Source organism: Aquarana catesbeiana, linkage group LG09 (genome assembly GCF_042186555.1).
Source record: "Aquarana catesbeiana isolate 2022-GZ linkage group LG09, ASM4218655v1, whole genome shotgun sequence".
Classification (NCBI taxonomy): Eukaryota; Metazoa; Chordata; class Amphibia; order Anura; family Ranidae; genus Aquarana; species Aquarana catesbeiana.
In genome coordinates this window covers 99,350,680-99,356,679 of record NC_133332.1, presented here as the reverse complement: position 1 = coordinate 99,356,679, position 6,000 = coordinate 99,350,680, and the positions used below count along the sequence as shown (strand labels likewise).

The following is a 6,000-nucleotide window of genomic DNA, read 5'->3' as shown; positions in this document are numbered from 1 at the left end:
TGCTACGTACTGGCTGCTAGACAAGTGAGAGAGGCCTATCCAGGCGGGCAAAGATTGAGTCCCACAAGGGGAGTGCATTCAACCACAAGTGTTTGATTACTAAGAATGTTCTGAAGAATACTAAGGAAAGGTATTTGAGCTTCCCTGCAGCTTTCCTTCTGCCTCTTTCCTGCTACTTCCTTTATTTGTTCATTAAAGCATTGGAAAATCTACCCAAGTGTTTGGTGCTTATATCGTCCAGAGGTAAACTCAACGGAACCCTAGACCCGGTGCCGGTGAAACAGAGGTATCGAGAGTGAAGGCAACAAGCCTGCTTTAAAGTTAGTGCTACACATGCAATCATGTGACCGCTATGACGACCAATCACAGCGGTCACATGACCTGAATGCCCACCTCCCGGTGTCTTGCCGAATAAGTTCCCTCGGTGGATAAGTTCCCCCCCTGTACTGCGCAGGCGCAGCGCCTGCGCAGTACGAACTCCTGACAGCCGCCGGAGATAGCCGAAGCTCAAGATCGCCAATCAGCTGTACACGGCGCCTGCGCCCTGGGTCCAGGTTCCTTCCCTACCATCCAAGTGGACCTAGAGGGGGAATCTAAAAGAGCCGAGCGAAGCGAGGCCGTGCCCGAAGCGTGGCGAGCGGCCCTCTTACAGGTGCCGTGTACAGCTGTTTTTCAGCTATTCCGCTTCGGCTATTTCCGCCGGATCCTACTGCGCAGGCGCAGCGCCTGCGCAGTAGAGGGGGGAACTTATCAGCCGAGCGGAACTTTCTCTGCAGAACACCGGCATTAAGAAGCTCTTAAAAGGACCAGGTGGCAGCGGATGGAAGGAGTTGAAAAAAGTACAGAGCAGTACACGTGCGCGAACGCACTACATATGCGCATGAATGCACACAAGTGCTTGTAAACGCAGCTTGCTAAAGAATATAAATTGAAAAAAATGGTTCCAAAAAAGCTTGCACTTTCACTGAAAACGTGTGCAAACGTACGGTGAAAGCAGAAATTGTGGTGTAAACTCCATCTAAATTGAAAAAAAAGTTTTGCCATAACTCCTACTTCATTGCTAAAGTTCTATAAGAAAGCAATGACAAGGCATAGAACAATGTGAGGAGCTCCAGGTGCACTGTACATATCTACATCTACACCAGTCCAGCAACAAATGGCCTTTTAAATGGATTTTCCTCAGTCAGCATTCCTGCAGATCACACACATTGCAGCTATGACACTTCTCTGAAAGTCTCTCCACTTCTTGTTCTCATTGGTTGCTGCCGGTCAGGTGGGTTCCTCCCAAAGGATTGTGGGAGTTGTAGTCACACCCACCTGAGAACGGCTGTTGTGTGAGTCTCTGCAAACTACAACTCCCAGCATCCCTCGGGGGGAAAACTCAGCCTGGTGCTTGTGCCAGCACTTCCCCAAGTCTTCACTTCCTCCAAATATAACGTGAGTGTGGCAAGGTAGGTGAGGGCATAGTGTCTTCCGTGTGTGTCACCATCTGGGTGTCGTCCTATGAGCAGGGGGGAGGGGAAGGCGAGGCTCTGCAGCTTGTGAGGAACCACAAGTCCCAGCATGTCCTCTGAGTAGCAGGCTGGTGTGGCAGGGGAGCTCAGGAAGGGGCAGTGCTGGGGTGCCATGTTACCTGTAAGCAGGTGAATGAAACCTTCTTTGGTTTTTATCCCCCATGTCAGGGCTGGAGCCTGCTGTGTACAGATGTTTGCCAGGTTCTGGGTGTCAGTCCTCTATTCTATAAGACCCAGTTCACTCTGCCCACTCTCTACAATGTTCTATTATAGAGGGCAGGCTGGTGTCAGTATTGCCAGGCGGTGCGATGCGCTGTGTTCTAAAACTTTATTTAGTGTGTATGAATAGTGCAAAAAGAATTAATTCAGATGTGTACACCGAACTCCTGATCAGCAAAGTAGTAGTAGTGTCTGGGTGTCACTCCGCAAATCCAACGCTACGACTAACGGCGCTTTGTCCTTGAAGGGTAACTCCACTTTTGTGGGGAAAAAAATTGCAAAAAATATAATATAGTGTATATGATTGCTACATGTCATATTGTAATTGAATGTTATTATTATTTATTATTATTTAAGGTACTTGTATAGCGCCGTCAATTTACATAGCGCTTTACATATACATTGTACATTCACATCGGTCCCTACCCTAATGCCCAGTTCACACTGTTGCGAGTTCATAACGAATGCGATGCGTCAAAAACACTTTAAATTCACATGTCATCCCTAAAGTCATTGTTTTCAATGACGGGTGTTCACATACATGCGTTGCAATTCCTCTACGAATGTGATGTGATAAAAAAAAAGGGTCTTGTGCGAGTTTACTGCGTTGCGAATTTAGTCTCTATATAGACATCAATGTAAATTGTTCTTGAATCGCATTGATGGTTCACATATGTGCGAATTCGTCACCCCCCTGCTCCTCCTCCACACACTCCACAAAAACCAGGAGGAGAACAGGAAGTTTGGGTTCCATTGGCCAGACAGAAATCGCAGTCACCTCCCAAAATGACAACTCATTCCAGTAGAATCGCAGTAAATTCGCAACAAACACGTAATGAATTCGCAAAGAAGATTTGCAACGCAATCGGGTCAAAATCGCGCTAAATTCACAATGCATCAGTGTGAACCGGGCCTCAAGGAGCTTACACTCTAAGGTCCCTAACTCACATTCATACATATTAGGGCCAATTTAGACAGGATCCAATTAACCTACCAGCATGTCTTTGGAGTGTGGGAGGAAACCGGAGTACCCGGAGGAAACCCACGCAGGCACAGGGAGAACATGCAAACTCCAGGCAGGTAGTTATTAAAAGTGACCTTTCCTTTTTCAATCTGCAGGATTGTCATTTTCTGTAATATGCAGTGCAATATGGCAGTCTTCTGTACACAGATAGTGTATGGAATGATGGATGATCAGTGCCCTGATTATCTGTATAAATGTCCCCCGTCACACTTGCTGGTTACTGGCTCTCCTCAAGCTGTGACAGCGCGTGAGGAATACTGATAACCGGTGAGTTTGTTTACATGAGCTGTGACTGGACACAGCCAATCACATGGTAAAGGGCCACTGTGATTGGAAGGACACAGTGGTCACAGAGCATGCCAGATGCGCACCCCAGGGAGGCGTGGTTCTGGGAGGACGTCCAGGGGCGCCCTCTAAGAATGAGAGAGCCACGCTGTAGTCGTCTTTCAGCTATAGTGCGGACATAAAGTAGTTAACCACTTCTGGACTGCCCACTGCACATATACTGCGGCAGGGTGGCCTGGCTCCGTGAAACGATGTACCTGTACGTCGTTTCGTGCATGAGATACTGTGGGCGCCTGCTGCGTGCCGGGGGACTGCGGACTCGATGTTTGCCGGCAACCCGCCATCGCTCCACAGGGAGGCTGAGCTGGGATCTGCCTATGTAAACAAGGTGGATCCCCGTTCTGACAGGGGACAACATAGAGATTGGCTGTTCCTAGTGATCAGGAACAGCGATCTCTGTGTTGTCCCAGTGAGCCCACCCCCCACACAGTTAGAACACACACTGAGAGAGCACAGGTAACCCTTTGATCGCCTCTAGTGTTAACACCTTCCCTGCCAGTGTCATTTATACAGTGATCAGTGCATTTTTTTTTTAGCACTGATCACTGTATTGGTGTCACTGGTCCCCAAAAAATGTCACTTAGGGTCAAATTTGTCCGCTTCAATCCTGCTAAAAATCACAGATCGCCACCATTACCAATGAAAAAATTAAGTCTTTAAATCTATCCCCTATTTTGTAGCTATAACTTTTGCACAAACCAAATCAATATACGCTTATTGGGATTTTTTTTACCAAAAATATGTAGAATAATACATATTGACCTAAACTGATGAATAAATTCCTTTTTTTTTACTTTTTTTTTTTGTTTTGGATATGTTTTATAGCAGAAAGTAAAAAATAATTTTTTTTCCCAAATTGTTGCTTTTTTTTGTTTATAGCATAAAAAAATAAAAACAGCAGAGGTGATCAAATACCACCAAAAGAAAGCTCTATTTGTGGGGAAAAAAAGGACATCTTATTTGGGTACAACGTCACACGACCACACAATTGTCAGTTAAATTAACGCAGTGCCATTTCGCAAAAAATGGCCTGGACATTAAGGGCCAAATTCTTCTGGGACTGAAGTGGTTAAAGGGTAACTTCACTTTTGTGGAAAAAAAAATTAGCAAATAAAATATAATATAGCATATACAGTTGCGACACAAATCATATTGTAACTGAATGTTATTTAACCACTTCCCTACCAGGCACTTAGACACCTTCCTGCCCAGACCAATTTTCAGCTTTCAGCGCTGTCGCAATTTGAATGACAATTGTGCGGTCATACAACACTGTACTCAAACAAATTTTTTATCATTTTGTTCCCACAAATAGAGCTTTCTTTTGGTGGTATTTGATCACCTCTGCGGTTTTTATTTTTTGCGCAACAAATAAAAGACAAAAAAATCAAGTTTTTCTTTGTTTCTGTTAAAAAATTTTGTAAATAAGTATGTTTTCTTCTTCAATGACGGGCACTGATATGGCTGCACTGATGGGCACCGATGAGGTGGCACTGACGGGCACTGATAGGTGGTACTGGTATGCGGCACGGATGGCACTCATAGGGGGCACTGATGGGCACTCATAGGTGGCAATGATGGGTACTTATGGGTGGCACTGATGGGTACTTATAAGTGGCACTGATAGGTGGCACGGATGGGCACTGATGGGCACTGATAGGTGGGCACTGGGGCATGGATGGGCACGGACAGGTGGCACCGATGGACACTGATGGGTGGCACAGATGACACTGATTGGTGGCACTGATGGGTGGCATTGCTGGACATCACTGATATATAATGGTGCCTGTCAGTGCCCATTTGTGGGCACTGATTGGCACAGATTGGGCATAATTTGCACATGTGGATGGCCATGGGGTACATACCTGGCCATCCACATGTTGCCCCCTTCCCTGGTGGTTTAGTGTGGGCATCCGAGGGGGGGCTGCGCTGATAAACAATCAGTGCAGACCCCCCCTGTCAGGAGAGGCACCGATCGGCTCTCCTCTACTCGCATCTGTCAGACGAGAGTGAGGAAAAGCCGATCAACGGCTTTTATTGACATCGTGATCAGCCATGATTGGACACGGCTGATCACGTGGTAAAGAGCCTCCTTACCAAGATCGGTGGAGTGGTGTGTCAGAGTGACATACCGCTCCACCGATCGCCGTGATGCGCGCCCCCACGAGCGCGCGGCGGCTGTTATCCTGCTGGACATCATATGACGCCCAGTAAGGATAACTGAACCACCGCTCAGCCGTCAATCTGCTATAGGCCGGGCAGGAAGTGGTTAAAATTATCTTTCCTTTTCAATCTTCAGAGGTGTAATTTTCTGTAATATGCAGTGTAATATGGCTACCTGCAGGTATTCTGTAAACAGATGGTGTAATGTAACGCACCCCCAGAAATGTCATTTCCTGCTTGTTTGATTGGCTGACTGATTTCTCAGACATCTGCACTGACATACGAGTCAGATTTCAGGCATCCCCTGCAAAAGAATGTCATATTTGGTAAGATACTCTCAAAGGGAAATCATGTCTAAAGGGATGCTAACGGGATGCTAACTCTGCCACTTTCCTCATTAGAACCCTGCAGGTGCAGCAGCTGATTGACAATTATAGGAAAAGAGGGGAGCACCAACTAAATGTAGTATTAAACCACGTTGATTTATTAAAATGACAACGAGTAGTAACTCACATAATACAGAATGAAACTCGCTCTTCAAATATATAAATAGCTGCTAGCATCACCATCGGATCGCATCTCGCTGTAAGCACTATGCAGCTGTCCAACTAGAACACCTAGGGCTCTAACCGCTAAAGCCTTGATGTATCCGGAACCAGGCAGAGACTACTTCTGCTCTTGGGTCAACTGCCACAAGTGCTATGAATGTCCTCATATACAGTATTTATATATCTT

At 46.2% G+C, this 6,000-nt stretch overlaps 1 protein-coding gene across 2 annotated transcripts in view; it reads left to right on the top strand.

The window, feature by feature from the left end:
- Positions 1–1,312: 1,312 nt before the first annotated feature.
- The window catches only part of LOC141107964 (oocyte zinc finger protein XlCOF7.1-like), a 33,022-nt gene continuing 28,334 nt past the window's right edge, over positions 1,313–6,000 (top strand). The window contains exon 1 of one of the 2 annotated variants that reach the window (XM_073599070.1): positions 1,313–1,437. The gene's annotated coding sequence lies outside the window, so the exon portion shown is untranslated. Of the gene's footprint in view, positions 1,452–6,000 lie in introns of both variants that reach the window. The other variant, XM_073599068.1, reaches the window with a different exon arrangement.